Source organism: Physella acuta, unplaced genomic scaffold, assembly GCF_028476545.2.
Source record: "Physella acuta isolate Inbredline_101_S28 unplaced genomic scaffold, ASM2847654v3 ptg001776l, whole genome shotgun sequence".
Lineage (NCBI taxonomy): Eukaryota > Metazoa > Mollusca > Gastropoda > Physidae > Physella > Physella acuta.
Window position 1 is genome coordinate 58,252 of NW_026733286.1, and position 18,914 is coordinate 77,165.

Sequence of the window (18,914 nt, forward strand, 5' to 3'; positions counted from 1 at the left end):
AAAGACGTGACTACCATGTAGATTGAACAGGGTGTGTGCCCCCCTCCACCCCACTGTGAAAGACGTGACTACCATGTAGATTGAACAGGGTGTGTGCCCCCCTCCACCCCACTATGAAAGACGTGACTACCATGTAGATTGAACAGGGTGTGTGCCCCCCTCCACCCCACTATGAAAGACGTGACTACCATGTAGATTGAACAGGGTGTGTGCCCCCCTCCACCCCACTATGAAAGACGTGACTACCATGTAGATTGAACAGGGTGTGTGCCCCCCTCCACCCCACTGTGAAAGACGTGACTACCATGTAGATTGAACAGGGTGTGTGCCCCCCTCCACCCCACTATGAAAGACGTGACTACCATGTAGATTGAACAGGGTGTGTGCCCCCCTCCACCCCACTATGAAAGACGTGACTACCATGTAGATGGCACAAGGTGTGACAGTAAGAACATATCGACAGGTGCAGCAACTATCGATGAGCTCTCTACACGGGGAGTGCCAATCGGAGGTGTCGGGAGTCACGTGGTACCAGCCAGCATTGATCAGCAAGGTCCACAGACACTGGCATAAAGATGGGATGGGAGAGAGAACCCAGGGATCTTCAGCCCCGCCTCTTCAACAATTGGCTCCCAGATTTTAAGTTGCACCGTTTTAGATTTGTACAGAAATAAACCGCAGTGTTTACAAACACAAAAAACAAATCACAATTTAATTTGGGCCTAAATGAGTGATATTAATTATGAAAGGAACGCCATCGTCACAAGAGAAAAAAAAACCAAGAACGACATTGATCAACGGTGGGTCGATCGATCAATTCAGCCTTACACGGTCCGAAAAATGTTACGTTTTGTTAACAAATATCATCGAAATACTTGGTGTTTAAAAACGGTAATTCTATTTAGTATCTGTGTATACAGTAGGTGTGTGGGCATTGTGACAGGTGGTGCATATTTCGTGGTCGCTCACACCTAGGGTTTCTTTCAGACATTTTTCTCAGGGTTGTACACGTGAGATATGCTGGAAAGAAAGTGTTCACAGCTTGACAGATGGATCTAAGGATATTTTCTCGCTTTCTTAACGTTCAAACTTGATACAAACTAGTGACTGACAAACAAAGGTTTACATCAAAGTTGTACCATTTACACGTTATTCTTGCTTGAATGGTTCCTATTCCAGTCTGGATACAAGTATGCCGTGAGTCAAGTTTTATGTACACCATGTGAATGGCACATCAATACAACAACTAACCCAACACACATATGGATAGGTGGCAGGAGTAGGTTCACATCAAATACAAGCAAAGATTGGGTAAACAAGACTAGGGGAACAGGAATAATCAAACTTTTGACTATGACTGGTGAAATAGATCTACTTCACAAGGTGGACTAGAGAACATTGGAACTAAGTGAATAGGGAAAACTGGGCCTTCGCAAATAGGGAACATCGAACCTACATGAATAGGGAACGTCGAACCTACATGAATAGGGAACATTGGGTCTTCATGACTGGGGAATACTAGCCCTACATGACAAGGAAACATAAGATGTACGTACTCAACAGGGAACATGGAACCTACATGATTAGGGAACACAAGATCTACATACTAGGGAACACATGGCTCTACACTAGGGAACTAGATCTACACGACTAGGCAACACCTAGTGTAATAAAAGCACATACCTTTGCCAGGTCTAATGGTTAGACAGGAAGCCTTTTAGGCTTGACACAGGAGAGAAAAAAAGTGGACAAGTGAATACAAGCAGTCCCTAACAGAATCCGAAACTACAAGAAATCCTTGGCACCGCTGGGTGAAATAGTCCAAAGGCAGTGTGCTGTGGATATCTTATAATCCAAATGGATAAACAGTAATCCAGGTATGTGGAGTGACCGTGGGAGGGCGTGCTAAAAATAGAAAGATACAGGGATATGGTCAAGGTGTTCAATAATCATGTGATGTGCTACATGGTCACGCAGCTGTGGTTTCTAAATATAGAAATATGTTGGGATATTGGCATGGGTATGTTGCATACATACATGTGTATACAATTAGTCTAAAAAATAGAAAAATGTTGAGATATTGACATTGAATATGCTGCATAAGCATAAAGTTATATACAATGAGTCTTTACACACACAAAATAGGTGTATTGTTATTATCATGGCCCACATAGTTTTATACTAGAAAAATATCTAGGGTGTATGACATTTTATGCCAGTAAATGAGAGGCGTTTATGTTACTTTATTTAAATTAGCGAGCCGATGTATGCGTGTGTGTACCCCTAGATAAATGTACACACTACACGCATATAGTGATGGTGTGAATCACAGCCAGCTTAATGCTCAACCACAGCTGCATGCCACACTACACTGTGAGTGCTACACTTTACACAGATATCATGCGGGTATGTTGATCTAACCACGAACTACACGTAAAACCATCACACACACACACCTTTACTACCAATGTCACCCCGTGTCACACACACACCCACACCATAACTACCATGTCATCCCGTCAAACACACACATACATACCTTCACTACCAATGTGGTCAAACTACCATAGTGAGCAACTAATCACAAAACATCCCCTACATATTCTTATTCATGCCATGACGAACAAAAAAAATTAATTTTAAAAATGTAACCATCACTGAATATTCGTAATTTTATGTATTATGATATGTAACTATTATTACTGTACAAAATGAATGCTGTTGGCATTTTAGTCGAACAAAATAGAATGTTAACTCAGAAGGGGGGGGGGTACTAAATCAATTTTTAGTTCTGGTTTTAACAAATTAATGTGTTTAGCAGTAATCCCTTCCTCCCCATCCTACATAAATGTGTGTTTGTCAGTAATCCTTTCCTCCCCATCCCTCCATACACAGCCAGGAGAGCATAAAATTGACGAGACGACAGCTGCACAAGACACATTTTATTACAGTCACCCTTCATACACATCTGTGTCCGTGTCTGTGTGAGCGTGTGTCGTGTGGGTGAGTACACGGTGGGTGGAGAACTCCGATAATCCACGGATAATGGAGGATTGTAACTCCTCATTTTACATTCACCCGTGCACTACAAAACGATATTTTTGAATAAATTTTATTCTATCCCATTTTACCGACGCATTTTTTAAATATAGATCTATATCGATTATTACTATTACATAAAATATATAGTCTAACACTGTTGAAAAAACTTCGAAAAATATGTTGAAGAGGTTAAGGCGGCTATATTTAGATCTAGACTCTAGCTTTAAAAAAAAACTGATTATCTGAAAGTGAATGTTTTTAAAAAAAAAGGAAAAAACGAATGATTCAAATCTTACCCCAAACAATGGAAGTGAGCGTTACAGGAGGAAATAGTTTCAAGCCGGTGCACGAAATCTATTCTGGGACTCCCACAAAACTGGACGGGTCAGCACATAGATCCTAACGACATAGGGCACCAGCCTCGTGCTAACTAGTCCTGGGAATAGCACAGTGTCACACAGACTCGCGCGATTCCAATCGAGTGCCGCGCTCACCCTGAGCCGGCCTGAACCAGCGCGGGGGTTATCGATCCAGCCCGCGGGCTGCAGCCCTCGCAGCCTCACGGGTCGGGGATGTTTGGGGAATGAATGAAACACCCCAGGATCAATCCTCCACTCCCCCATCTTGACAGTCAAGTTTTTTTTTAAATAGAAAATCAACGAATGCGTGTTAGAACGGCTTGTTCGAGGAAAAAAAAATTACTTGCAAAATTTTGGAAGGGAAAAATTGCATTGATTTAAGGTTATGTGTTCTCTACAGGGCATCAACCAGAAATAGACCTAGCTTAAATCACATCTAATTGAGGCTAATGGTCGAGTCGTAATATCAAAGTGAGCCTTATGATAGCACAAAAGTTCGCCTAAACAAACGCGTGAGTGATTGAGCCTAAGGTTGATGATCAAACGCGAAAGCGAGCCGGACGACAGCCTATAGCACACACGAAACCCCCATTACGGTGCGTCACACACCCATTATTATGTGGAGGCTAATCAACTTTTGGCATGGAGTTGCAAGCTTCAAACACAAACTGCTTAACTTGGCATGGAGAGAAAAGTTTAAAGCACACAAACTGCTTAACTTGGCATGGAGAGACAAGTTTAAAGCACACAAACTGCTTAACTTGGCATGGAGAGACAAGTTTAAAGCACACAAACTGTTTAACTTGGCATGGAGAGACAAGTTTAAAGCACACAAACTGCTTAACTTGGCATGGAGAGACAAGTTTAAAGCACACAAACTGTTTAACTTGGCATGGAGAGACAAGTTTAAAGCACACAAACTGTTTAACTGGGCATGGAGAGACAAGTTTAAAGCACACAAACTGTTTAACTTGGCATGGAGAGACAAGTTTAAAGCACACAAACTGTTTAACTTGGCATGGAGAGACAAGTTTAAAGCACACAAACTGCTTAACTTGGCATGGAGAGACAAGTTTAAAGCACACAAACTGCTTAACTTGGCATGGAGAGACAAGTTTAAAGCACACAAACTGCTTAACTTGGCATGGAGAGACAAGTTTAAAGCACACAAACTGTTTAACTTGGCATGGAGAGACAAGTTTAAAGCACACACTGTTTAACTTGGCATGGAGAGACAAGTTTAAAGCACACAAACTGTTTAGCTTGGGATGGAGAGACAAGTTTAAATCACAAAAACTGCTTAACTTGGCAATGGGGAGACAAGTTTAAAGCACACAAACTGTTTAGCTTGGGATGGAGAGACAAGTTTAAAGCACACAAACGGCTTAACTTGGCATGGAGAGACAAGTTTAAAGCACACAAACTGCTTAACTTGGCATGGAGTAAAAGTTTCAAACAAACTATTTGCTACAATCTGTGCTAAAACGATGGCAGTTGTGACGATGTCGAGAACAACCCACACATAGAGATGGTCTCACCATCACTATCATTTACAAAAATGTAAGTCCTATCTGTGCCCACGTCATGTTTACAAGAAATTCGCTTGTCTATAGCAGGGCATTCGTTAAGTTATAATACGACATTCGCTAGAGTAGAAAAGGACATTCTTTCGGCTAAAGCAGGACAATGATAAGGCCATTTGTTGTTATATAGGTTCGGCTAAATGAAGACAATGGTTAGGCTATATGAGGACTTTGTTTAGACTATATGAGGACACTGGTTCAGCTTTTTGAGGACACTGGTTCAGCTTTTTTGAGGGCACTGGTTCAGCTTTTTGAGGGCACTGGTTCAGCTTTTTGAGGGCACTGGTTCAGCTTTTTTGAGGGCACTGGTTCAGCTTTTTGAGGGCACTGGTTCAGCTTTTTGAGGGCACTGGTTCAGCTTTTTTGAGGGCACTGGTTCAGCTTTTTTGAGGGCACTGGTTCAGCTTTTTGAGGGCACTGGTTCAGCTTTTTTGAGGGCACTGGTTCAGCTTTTTTGAGGGCACTGGTTCAGCTTTTTGAGGGCACTGGTTCAGCTTTTTTGAGGGCACTGGTTCAGCTTTTTTGAGGGCACTGGTTCAGCTTTTTTGAGGGCACTGGTTCAGCTTTTTTGAGGGCACTGGTTCAGCTTTTTGAGGGCACTGGTTCAGCTTTTTTGAGGGCACTGGTTCAGCTTTTTTGAGGGCACTGGTTCAGCTTTTTGAGGGCACTGGTTCAGCTTTTTTGAGGGCACTGGTTCAGCTTTTTTGAGGGCACTGGTCCAGCTTTTTTGAGGGCACTGGTTCAGCTTTTTTGAGGGCACTGGTTCAGCTTTTGAGGGCACTGGTTCAGCTTTTTTGAGGCCACTGGTTCAGCTTTTGAGGGCACTGGTTCAGCTTTTTGAGGGCACTGGTTCAGCTTTTGAGGGCACTGGTCCAGCTTTTTGAGGACATTGGTTAGGCTATGTAAGGACATTGGTTAGGCTATGTAAGGACATTGGTTAGGTTATTTGAAGACAAAGGTTAGGCCATATGAGGACATTATTTAGCCACATGAGGTCCATGGTTACACCCGCATTGCTTGGGTTATCTAAAGTAAAGAGCGGCCACGTCTCGCGGCATTTTTATCGCCCCGCTATCGATCAGCTGATAACAACTGTCTTCCGAAAGATTGGGAACACTGGGGGAGGGGGAGGGCTCATCTCACTAAATATGTGTTATTTCACACGAAAAAGGCGGAGTATGTATTTCTAAGGCTCAGTGGTCCCACCAAGGCTCTGAGTAGTCTCACCAAGGCTCTGGGTAGTCCCACTAAGGCTTTGAGTAGCCGCACCAAGGCTCTGGGTAGTCCCACTAAAGCTGTGAGTAGTCCCACTAAGGCTGTGAGTAGTCTCACCAAGGCTGTGAGTAGTCCCACTAAAGCAGGGGTCTCCAAACTTTTCAGTCCGAGGGCCGCATTAACTATGAAATATCAGTTCGGGGGCCAAAGTTTCTTTAAGGCGCCCCCCCCCCCTCCTGAAGAACGTCTACCGCCCCACCCCCCCCCCCCCCCCCCCCCCACGAAATATTATTTATATAGAAATATTTACAAATTTCAAGAGTCCAACCCTACCCCCCACCCCACCCCAAGGTCCAAGTATGCTCTCAAATTGTTCTTCACGTATTTCATTATTGAAAATGTTTGTTCACACAGGTATGTTGTTTCAGAATTTGAAAGGTACTTTGATGCAGAACTTTTAATATTAGGAAAGTCGTCCTTGTGCAAAAAGTTATGAAAATTAATCTGCTCTTCTTTGAACGTTCTCTAAGGAAGTCATTTTCTTGCAATTCAATGACCTCCAGCTGCAGTTCATCTTTGCAACTGGCCACATTTGCTTCAAATGGGCTTTGAAGCAGTCTCACTACTGCCTTTGAATCCAAGTCAGAGAACCTTCTGAAACTGCACCTGGAAGTCTTTGATGATCATATGTAAATGACGTGGGAAATTCATTGGTTGCTTCAGCCGTAAAGAACTTGCACTACTGAGAGTGCGTCAAGTTGTTGGCCTGTACTTGTTCCAAATACATGACAAGTTTGAATCTGAAGGCCTTTAGGTGGGTGTATAGATAAGAAACTAGATTTCCCTCTCTTGCTGGTTTAGGTTCAGAAAATTTAAATGACTAGTTATGTCTGCAGCAGAGGCCAATTTGTATACCCACTCTAATGAGCACAAGAATTTGAGGTGGAACAACTGTCCAGCGACTCATCCATTGCAATTGAAAAATGGCGAAGCTTGCTCACATATTTCGCTATTTGAGTCACGATGTTTAAATCAATGTCTGCAACACGGCGGGCAATGATATTTGCACCCAAAGCTACATTTTCAGATTGTTTTGAATTTTCTGTGCAAAGTTCCTCAGTCACCTCTAACATTTATTCAATGGACAAAAAGATCGTCGCGGGCCGGATGAAATGACCTCGCGGGCCGGATGAAATGACCTCGCGGGCCGCAGTTTGGAGACCCCTGCACTAAAGCTGTGAGTAGTCCCACTAAGGCTGTGAGTAGTCCCACCAAAGCTCTGAGTAGTCCCACTAAGGCTGTGAGTAGTCTCACCAAGGCTCTGGGTAGTCCCACTAAAGCTGTGAGTAGTCCCACTAAGGCTGTGATTAGTCCCACCACGGCTCTGAGTAGTCACACTAAGGCTTTGAGTAGCCGCACCAAGGCTGAATAAACAAATTACCAAACAACAACCACGAGACAGAAATGAATACACAACGAGTCCAGAATGCCTTATAATTTCTCACATCACTGCACCGACTCGCCTCTTGTGTAGCCTTGCTCCAAGAACAAGCTGTACATCAGCCACACCATTCCAGAAGTCTGAAGACTGTGACTGTAAAGAGGTCAGAGGGGACCCTCAAGAAATGATTGAACAAATGACTTTCTTGACGTCGTAAGAAACAAAACGTAGTGGACCCAAGATGGTAATAAGAAAGTTACTGGAGGCTGACAGCATCTGTTGTGTTGTAGGGGGCGTGGCTGTAGAAGCCTGCGACAGCCAGGGTAGCCTGTACGTCAAGAGTAGTTAGAGAATAGGACCATGATATCAATAAGAGAGCTAGGAGAATAGGACCATATCAACGGGAGAGCTAGGAGAATAGGACCATATCAACGGGAGAGCTAGGAGAATAGGACCATGATATCAACAAGAGAGCTAGGAGAATAGGACCATGATATCAACAAGAGAGCTAGGAGAATAGGACCATGATATCAACAAGAGAGCTAGGAGAATAGGACCATGATATCAACAAGAGAGCTAGGAGAATAGGACCATGATATCAACAAGAGAGCTAGGAGAATAGGACCATGATATCAACAAGAGAGCTAGGAGATTAGGACCATGATATCAACAAGAGAGCTAGGAGAATAGGACCATGATATCAACAAGAGAGCTAGGAGAATAGGACCATGATATCAACAAGAGAGCTAGGAGAATAGGACCATGATATCAAGGGGATAGATAGGAGAATAGGACCATGATATCAACAAGAGAGCTAGGAGAATAGGACCATGATATCAACAAGAGAGCTAGGAGATTAGGACCATGATATCAACAAGAGAGCTAGGAGAATAGGACCATGATATCAACAAGAGAGCTAGGAGAATAGGACCATGATATCAACAAGAGAGCTAGGAGAATAGGACCATGATATCAAGGGGAGAGATAGGAGAATAGGACCATGATATCAACAAGAGAGCTAGGAGAATAGGACCATGATATCATCAAGAGAGCTAGGAGAATAGGACCATGATATCAAGGGGAGAGATAGGAGAATAGGACCATGATATCAACGGGAGAGCTAGGAGAATAGGACCATGATATCAACAAGAGAGCTAGGAGAATAGGACCATGATATCAACAAGAGAGCTAGGAGAGTAGGACCATGATATCATCAAGAGAGCTAGGAGAATAGGACCATGATATCAACAAGAGAGCTAGGAGAATAGGACCATGATATCATCAAGAGAGCTAGGAGAATAGGACCATGATATCAACAAGAGAGCTAGGAGAATAGGACCATGATATCAACAAGAGAGCTAGGAGAATAGGACCATCATATCAACGGGAGAGCTAGGAGAGTAGGACCATGATATCAACAAGAGAGCTAGGAGAATAGGACCATGATATCAACAAGAGAGCTAGGAGAATAGGACCATGATATCAACAAGAGAGCTAGGAGAATAGGACCATGATATAAACTGGAGAGCTAGGAGAATAGGACCATGATATCAACAAGAGAGCTAGGAGAATAGGACCATGATATCAAGAAGAGAACTAGGAGAATAGGACCATGATATCAACAAGAGAGCTAGGAGAATAGGACCATGATATCAACAAGAGAGCTAGGAGAATAGGACCATGATATCAACAAGAGAGATAGGAGAATAGGACCTTGATATCATCGGTAGAGCTAGGAGAATAGGACCATGATATCAACAAGAGAGCTAGCAGAATAGGACCATGATATCAACTGAAGAGCTAGGAGAATAGGACCATGATATCAATAAGACTCGGGTAACCGGCCTAGAGACTCTGATAACCGGTCTAGAGACTCTTATAACCAGCCTAAAAAGTCGGGTAACCGGCCTAAACGATCAGTCTTGAAAAGTCTGCGTGGACGTGGTAGACCGGCAATCTTGAAATGTCTGGTCTGTCTCAAAATGTCTGGTTTGTCTCAATATGTCTGGAGGGCGTGCTCGCTAGCCCAGGGGCGTGCTCAATAGCCCAGAGGCGTCCTAGACAGAATAGCTCAGTGCCATCTCGAGGCGTGCTCATGCAGGCCGTGCATTAATTAGCCCCATCTCATCCGCCTGACTATCATGCACTTGACAGAGAAGAACTCACAGCAAAAATCGATGCCCTTATCACATCTAAATACACGATAATAGCAGCAGTCATTTTTTTCCCTTGGAGTGAAGTGTTTGAATAGTTTAATTCTTTTTAAAAGGTGTATGTGCTAGCACTGATTTATAGAAGCCAGTTACTGCACTTTAAAAAAGAATATTACAAATATGAAGAGCGTTTTCTTCTTCTTTTAAAGCTCTTGAAACATAAAAGTTGATTTGCTATTTTAGATTCAGAAAAACCATGTTATCCGAATGGGGGTCTTAAAAATTTGAAAAAAAAAAAATGTTTCTAAACTTCCAAATCAAGTTATAACGGTTTACTAGGTTGTCCCTTGTATCACATGTAAAAAGAGTGTAAAGTGTTAAGATGGTAGCACTGACTGGAGTTTTCTCCATCTCATTACATATTTGTATATCATTATTCAGGTGTTCTCTGGAGCTAACATAAAGAAATACTTTCGGAAACTAGTAGTTCATCCTTTTTTTTCCTACTCTATGGGGCACATGAAAAGTGGCAATGTTACTTATTTAATGTATGCCTAGCATTTCGAAACGCCTCGGGCTGTGTTAGAAGTAGGTCGGGTTATGAGAAAGTAAAATAGTGAGTACCCGTGATAAATAAAACACAAACGTGTGTGTGTCTGTGCGAACATGTGTACATGTGTGTCATGCCTGTGTAAACATGTGTGTGACATTGTAAACAAATGTTTTGGACGTATGTTGCAATATGAACATAAGACTGAATGATAGCTGAATGATTGGATCATAAAAAACACGCAAATGTACCGTCTGTATCTACGTTTAACCCTGACGTTATGAATGCCAACCGTCGTGTCGTCCTCCCCCCCCCTCCCAAACCCCGCCCTCTGCTGGCCAGAACATCAGGCACCGTTCTATTTCTGACCCACTCGGATTCTTTTGACTCGGTCGCCTGTGAAAAAAACACGTCTGGCAGATCATAGCCTACGTCATTGAAGATGGAGTGGGGAGGAAGAAGATGTTTCAAACAAAATGTTGAATAGGCAGGTTGGGGCCAACTGCTGGTGGGGAACTCAAATGTCACGGAACGTTTACGCACCATACACAAGTTGTAGAAATAGCTTATTATCCATCATACACTAGGCCTTCAAAAGTTGTAGAAATAGCCTATTATCCATCATACACTAGGCCTCGAAAGGTTGTAGAAATAGCTTATTACCCATCATACACTAGGCCTACAAAGGTTGTAGAAATAGCTTATAACCCATTATACACTATGCCTACAAAAGTTTTAGAAATAGCTTATTACCCACCATACACTAGGCCTACAAATATTGTAGAAATAACTCATTACCCACCATACACTAGGCCTACAACGGTACTAGGCCTTTAAATCAGAAGCGCGTAATGTCAATAACACAGACTAAAAATAATCATATTACCTAACTTAAACGAAAGACTTAAATCCTTCTGAATTGTGTTAATCTTCTCTCCTGTCCCATGACCCTGAAAATCTGGCCAACTGATCGGATTACAATGACTAGCATAACCCTGAAAATCTGGCCAACTGATCGGATTACAATGACTCGCATAACCCTGAAAATCTGGCCAACTGATCGGATTACAATGACTCGCATAACCCTGAAAATCTGGCCAACTGATCGCATTACAATGACTCGCATAACTCTGAAAATCTGGCCAACTGATCGGATTACAATGACTCGCATAACCCTGAAAATCTGGCCAACTGATCGGATTACAATGACTCGCATAACCCTGAAAATCTGGCCAACTGATCGCATTACAATGACTCGCATAACTCTGAAAATCTGGCCAACTGATCGCATTACAATGACTCGCATAACCCTGAAAATCTGGCCAACTGATCGCATTACAATGACCTACCAACAGTATTGGTAATGCCTTGCTAGTCTTGTATCCTGATAAGACCAGAGCTAGACACCATCTAAACCACCAGTCCCGCCCACACCAACACAACCACTACGGAAATTCCCCCCCCCCCCACCTCTCCTGCCCACACAGAATAACTAACGAAACCTACTGAGGCGTCAAATCTACGGCAGCATCAAGGCCTGGGTTAGCTTTTCTTAACGCCACCCTCATTCTCGTTATACGGCGGTTAAAATATTTTCAGCGCAGTCATCTTTTAAGCAATCAAAGCTTTAATTAGAAGCGAGCTGACCAGCTGTCGCCCACACAAGGCCAACAACTCAGTGCGGCACCGATTAGCCGCCATATTGGACAGACAACCCTTACAAAAAGGGCGGACAAAAACAAATCACAAACCTACTTATTTCTGCTTTATTCAACAGTAACCTGGATGAGCGGGCAGCCGCACAATTTGAATGGTTGTTTTTTTTTTACTTTCTCGTATATACGTAGTATAGAGAAAGTATTGTAATCGTGCAAAAAAAAAAAATCGAGATTTTTACAAATCTCGACGTTTTACACCTCACTGATACGGAAAAACATAATTTTGCAATCTTGTCCGTATGTCTGTGTGTGTGTGTGTGTGTGTGTGTGTCTGTGTGTCCGTGTGTAAACACGATAACTTGAGTACCGTTACTGCTAGGTTGATGAAATTTCATATATAAGTATTTTATCAAAATCGTAGATCCGTATCAACTTTTGAGCGATTTCCGATAACCGGAAGTGGTACTTTTTCTACTTTGAATTTTTCAAAAGCCTATAACTTGAGTACTATTTCAGATAGATAAATGAAATTTCACATGTAAGTAAAAGATCTAATTCTCTACCTTATGTTAAATTTTGAGTAATTTCCGTTGACCGGAAGTAGTAATTTACGCTACTTCCGATTTCTCAAAAAACTAATGTAAATTTTAAAAGTACTAATAATATTGCGCACTATTATGCGCTTTTTTTATTTCGCGTTCACTTGGTGTGCAATTAATTTGTCCATGAGATTTTATTCTATTTTTAAAACTTTAAGTATTTAAAATGGATTAAAAATCATGTCTATAGCCCGAGTTCCCATCCCCTGTTATTTTATATAAAAATATTCGAGAAAGTTTAGGGGAGATCACTCCCGGTTTATTTAACACGTTTTTCTTAACTCAGCTTCGCGTTTGTTTGTTTGTGGGTTTGTTGTTAAAATTGACAACGAAAATTAGCCCACTTCTGATTACTCAAGAGATCTGAAATTTGGGATGCAGGCTATTTTCGCCTAACAATTTCAGATGAAATCATAAAAACTAGCAATTAGAGACCGTAATTAGCTTAATTAAATTACACCCCAAGGACCATAAAATCGAGGACATGATTTCTAAACATACCGACAAGACTGGAGGCCTATTGACACAGTTACTTCGGCCCCAATCGATGTGAGCGCGCTGGCCGTGATCGTATAGTGGTATAGTCGCGTTGTGGCCGCGACAACCCAGGTTCGAATCCTGGTCACGGCATGTAGGCTTAATTAAATTACGCCCTTTCTCTGTTTAAAGCGTATCGATCACTCAAGATTTTTAGTCCGTGTATTTATAAACACTTAGTCAAGTCATACTTAATCAAGTCATTAAATAAAGTAGAAAATAAACTATATAAAAAAACTTTTTTAAAAACCACGTTTTTCATGTGTAGCAACGGACTAAAAAGGAGAAAATAAAATACTTAAAAAAAAACTTTTTAAAAAACCACGTTTTTCTTGTGGACTAAAAAGTAGAAAATAAATTTTTCTTTTGTGCTTCCTCGAGCTGTGCAGGTTCTTGTGATGACTGACAAAAAACGTGGGTCGGGCAGACGGGTCGGGAAATTTGATGGTGAACGTACCCACGTTTTTTGTCAGTCATCACAAGAACCTGCACAGCTCGAGGAAGCACAAAAGAAAAATTTATTTTCTACTTTTTAGTCCACAAGAAAAACGTGGTTTTTTTAAAAAGTTTTTTTTAAGTATTTTATTTCAAATAATAAACAATGAGACAACCCGAAAGTGAAGTCTAGTGTTCGAATCCGTTCGTATCAGTACAACGTCCCTGAGTCCACCCATCTCTGCTAGGTACCTCACTCACGTTAGGGCAAGTAAAGGCGGCTGGTCATAGTGCTGACAATACTATGTACTCTACTTCACCTGCCCAATAATTTACTAGGTCTAAAGAGGAGTCTTTATTTTTTTCACTTACTGATAAACAATTTTGAAAAAAAAAAAAAACACAGGGAAACGAGATTTTAACAGGAGCAAATTATATTCAAACAAAGTCCAAAACATCATTTGTAACTGCTGTTTGATACAGAAGTTTTATAAACGTCTTACTCTTAATATGTTCCTTTAAAAATCTAATCAACATCTTTAACGAATGTCATTGATAAATCATGGACAACTTGGTTATTCAATTAACCCACCAACTGAAGAACAACTGAATCACAATTAAACCAAAGAACCTTTCATCACGTGATATTTTTTTCCCGCGAAGAAAACAGGAATTCGAGAAGAAGGGGAAACATCTCAGGGGAAATCCTCTTTGAAAAAAATATTAAAAGTGCAGTCAAATCGCGCGTCAGTGGGGGGCTTTCATCAAACAAATCACTCGAGTGCCAGCCATCGTAGAAAAACATCAAAACATTTCACCACTTAACAACGCTACGTTGTGCGCAACCATCTGAAATAATTACTTCAAATATGCTGTGTAGGTCTTTCACAAAAAACAATAGCGAGAACAATGTTAATGTGTATTTATTTGAGCATATGAAAGTGTTTGTGTGTCTTGGATGGTTTGATGCTAGGGAAAAATGCTGAACTGTGTTACGAGAGTTGCATGCTATTTTTTAATGTGCTAAGTGAATGGCTAAGTACATGACAAGTAGGCAATGTTTGGGATAAAATATACGAGTAGTCAATGATAGATGTCATGCGCAGTGTGGGCAGTGGTTGCTTTGACTGTGTCGTCAGTGTTATATTTAACTGTATCGTCAGCAGTATATTTGACTGTCGTCAGTAGATTAAACTGTGTCGTAAGTGGTATATTTAACTGTCGTGAGCAGTAGATTAGACTATGTAGATGTAACTATGTCGTCAGTAGTATATCTGACTGTGTCGTCAGTAGATTGGACTATGTCGCCATAAGTAGATGTGACTATGTCGTCAGTGGTAGATTTGTAAATTTGACTATGTCGTCAACTGTAGATTAGACTGTATGAGATCGACTGGGCCTAAGAATAAGCTGAGCCGCAACATCCCGCCGACTCTGGCGTGCTGTAACATGCCAGACACTTCAAGCACGAACGTGTAGCTGGTCCTGGACCAACTCAGCACTCAACAGTTCTCCCTTCTTCTGGACACTCGACCCCCCCCCCCCCACCCCACCCTCAAGCCTTGCTGCCCACAGAAGTGTCTGTATCGACCAGTTTCCCGATACAAGTTAGGCCACGACCGGCACGTATGGAGCCAACAAAAAGGCTTAGGAACACGTCGGGAAGGGGGGGGGGGGGGCAGAGCAAGAGCGCATGTGTAACGTTAGAGCGACGGGTTAGATATAAAGAGGAAAGAGGGACCGTTTCTTAGAAATTGCAAGAGGCGTTTTACACAAACATATATATATATATATATATATATATATATATATATATATATACAGAGAGGAGGTCTGGCGACCAGAAATGAAGTCCCAAAAAACAACGGAGGGAAGTGGGTGATAAAAACAAGATGTCAAGCACAACAACTCGAGTTCCATGGACCACCGCCAGACGGCAGCACCTAGTGACGTAGTTACCTCCCCAGGGGGGAACGGCCAGAGGAAAAATGTACATTAAATGATTGCTTTCTAATGAGCGATAGCTCTGGTCTGGTTTAAGGAGGCTGGCGAAGAGGGGGGGTGGGGGGGGGAGAGTGATTAGAAATTGATTTCAAGATGAAAGTCGTCTCGTCTCAAGCAGGTCTCACTGTTATAGAGGAATGTCGCCTTGCTCACATGCATGGCCGTACGGAAATTTTAAAGGAATACCAAAAGACAACTCTGAGCGTTAATGACGACCAAAGGACGACAACTCTTATGAGCCTGTAACGACCAAAGTGCGACAACTCTAACAGCCTGTGACGACCAAAGTGCAACAACTCTAACAGCCTGTGACGACCAAAGTGCGACAACTCTATGAGCCTGTAAGTGCGACAACTCTATGAGCCTGTAACGACCAAAGTGTGACAACTCTAACAGCCTGTGACGACCAAAGTGCGACAACTCTATGAGCCTGTAAGTGCGACAACTCTATGAGCCTGTAACGACCAAAGTGCAACAACTCCAACAGCCTGTGACGACCAAAGTACGACAACTCTATGAGCCTGTAAGTGCGACAACTCTATGAGCCTGTAAGTGCGACAACTCTATGAGCCTGTGACGACCAAAGTGCGACAACTCTATGAGCCTGTGACGACCAAAGTGCGACAACTCTATGAGCCTGTGACGACCAAAGTGCGACAACTCTATGAGCCTGTGACGACCAAAGTGCGACAACTCTATGAGCCTGTAAGTGTGACAACCTTATGAGCCTGTAAGTGTGACAACTCTATGAGCCTGTAAGTGCAACAACTCTATGAGCCTGTAACGACCAAAGTGTGACAACTCTATGAGCCTGTGACGACCAAAGTGCGACAACTCTAGAAGACAGGAAATGAGTGGGACACGAAAACAATCACGCACCATCATTTCCTTCTCGCCACAACACCATGACGTGCGCCCATCAAGTCCGGGGACTTACGCGACGGTTAATCTGACATAATCGCAGACAGTCACGCTCTGACACCCTGAAGATGGCATTCTGTCCACGACCTTCTCTTGCTGTCAGTTGGTTAGATCCAACTTAAAATATATATTCCAATACCACAAAGCTTATCACCCTTTCCCTTACTGCCAGTAGATTAAACAATCAAATCTCAGAATGCTAATCCCAGTTGGTGACTTTTTCTGTTATTTTTGGGTATTTACCGCAGTCCATAATATACCCACCTTTTACTCACTGTCTATTACTTTAAGCAGTCTGATTACATGTACGCATTGGGTGTCTGATATTTACACCAGCAGAGTTTCTTCCAGTCTACCGCCCCCCCCCCCTAACGAGATGGATTTTATACAGTAAACATACACTTTTACTAGTGTCCGCCCTCCCGAAAAATGTTGACAACCCGGAGAAAAAAGTCTGAAAGAAACAATGTACACCAGTCTAATAACATAATGTACCCATAAGTTGTCTGATATTTACGCCAGTCTGAGAAGATGATGTAATCATAATGTTGTCACCACAAGAGAGAAATTAGCATGATTAAAACAGCATCAATGCCCACGCCACCAGTGTTTCGTTCAGACATTTTCGGAAAGGGGGGGGGAGAGGACACTTGAAACTGAGGGGGGGGGGGGGCATATTTCATAGGGGTGGAGAAGAGAACTGGTTGAAGTATATGTTCTGTATATAAATTCTATTTCACTTTGAGGTGGGGGTGGAATGACGTGTTTCGGCGCACCCCCCCCCCCCCCCCAAAAAAAAAAAAAAAAACTCGGACGGTTGTTAGACACATGAGACTTCTGTGGGAGAACATGTCAAGTGACAAGCAGGCGTACAAGAGAACTATGGGGGGAAGGGGCCTACGGGAAACTATGACGTAAGCTGAGCCCGTTATGACGTAGTGGCTGGTTCTGGCATACTTCCGATCAGATAAACAGCGGAAGGGGATAGAGCCAAAGCATTGCATGAAAAGTATGATCCCACCCACGACACCCTCGCCCCTACCCTTGGGATTTGTCTGACATCAAAACAACAGACCAGAAAAATATTTGGGCAGTGTGAGTGGGGGGGGGGGGAGAGTTGGTTAGAGTGCACGTCCAGACCAGGGGTGGGGGGCGGTTCCCGTATCGAATCCGGTGGGGTGGGGCGGGGGTGTGACCAAGAAATGTGCGTGCGGCCACTCTATGGAATAATGGAACCCCACCGCTAAATGACGTAGCTCTCTGGCTGGGCCCCTAGTCCGAGTTATTTTCTGGCCATCGATCTGGTCGGTATGGCCAATCGAGAGCCAATACTACTTAGTGGTCGATAGGGCAGACACAGAGGAAAGGGGGGAGGGGGGGAGGAGGGGTGAAACTAATGGACGAGAAAATCTAAACAGTTCATTCAACGCTGGACAAGATTGACAAAGTTGGTGAGCAATTGGCCACTATTTCATCTACGTGTGACTAAGGCAAATATTTCGTTTACATATGACTAAGGCAACGATTTTATTTACGTATGACGATGACGGCAACTATTTCATCTACTTGTGACTAAAGCTACTATCATCTACGTGTGACTAAGGCAACGATTTTATTTACGTATGACGATGACGGCAACTATTTCATCTACTTGGGACTAAGGCAACGATTTCGTTTACGTATGGCGATCATGGCAACTATTTTAACTACTTGTGGCGACCAAAGCAACGATTTCATTTACGTATGGCGATCACGGCGACTATTTCATCTACTTGTGACGACCAAGGCAACGGTTCACCTATCTGTGAAGAGGAAGGCTCACCTAAACCCTACCAATTAACTATGCCTAAAGACTAGGTTTAAGAATCAGCCAGCATCTATAAACACCATTAGCTTTGCTTTATCCCTCATATTTTATAGCAGCTGTCGGTGGGGTGTTGTGTCAGTGCTATAACAATACAAGCGTTGCTCAAAAAGTCATCTGTTTAAAACATTCACTTATTGCCATTGCTATAAAGTACAATGTCACTATCTAACTTAACCCTATCATACCTACAAATCACTATGTCCCTATCTAACTTAACCCTATCATACCTACAAATCACTATGTCCCTATCTAACTTAACCCTATCATACCTACAAATCACTATGTCCCTATCTAACTTAACCCTATCATACTACAAATTACTTTGTCCCTATCTAACTTAACCCTATCATACCTACAAATCACTATGTCCCTATCTAACTTAACCCTATCATACTACAAATCACTATGTCCCTATCTAACTTAACCCTATCATACCTACAAATCACTATGTCCCTACCTAACTTAACCCTATCTATAAATTACGATATCATTAACTATCTTATGCCCATCATAGCTATAAATTACTATGTCCGAACTTATTCCTATCATA

At 42.4% G+C, this 18,914-nt stretch overlaps 1 protein-coding gene across 9 annotated transcripts in view; it reads right to left on the reverse strand.

Annotated features, from left to right (window-relative positions):
* The window catches only part of LOC131930434 (ras-related protein Rab-3), a 63,694-nt gene that overhangs the window by 39,025 nt on the left and 5,755 nt on the right, over positions 1–18,914 (reverse strand). Inside the window, exons 1-2 of one of the 9 annotated variants that reach the window (XM_059286918.1) lie at positions 3,339–3,509; positions 1,684–1,905 (exon numbers count right to left, since the gene is read on the reverse strand). The exons of 6 other annotated variants lie outside the window; for them this stretch is intronic. The gene's annotated coding sequence lies outside the window, so the exon portion shown is untranslated. Of the gene's footprint in view, positions 1–1,683; positions 1,906–3,338; positions 3,510–18,914 lie in introns of those variants that run through there. 2 more of the 9 variants (XM_059286920.1, XM_059286915.1) reach the window with 2 other exon arrangements.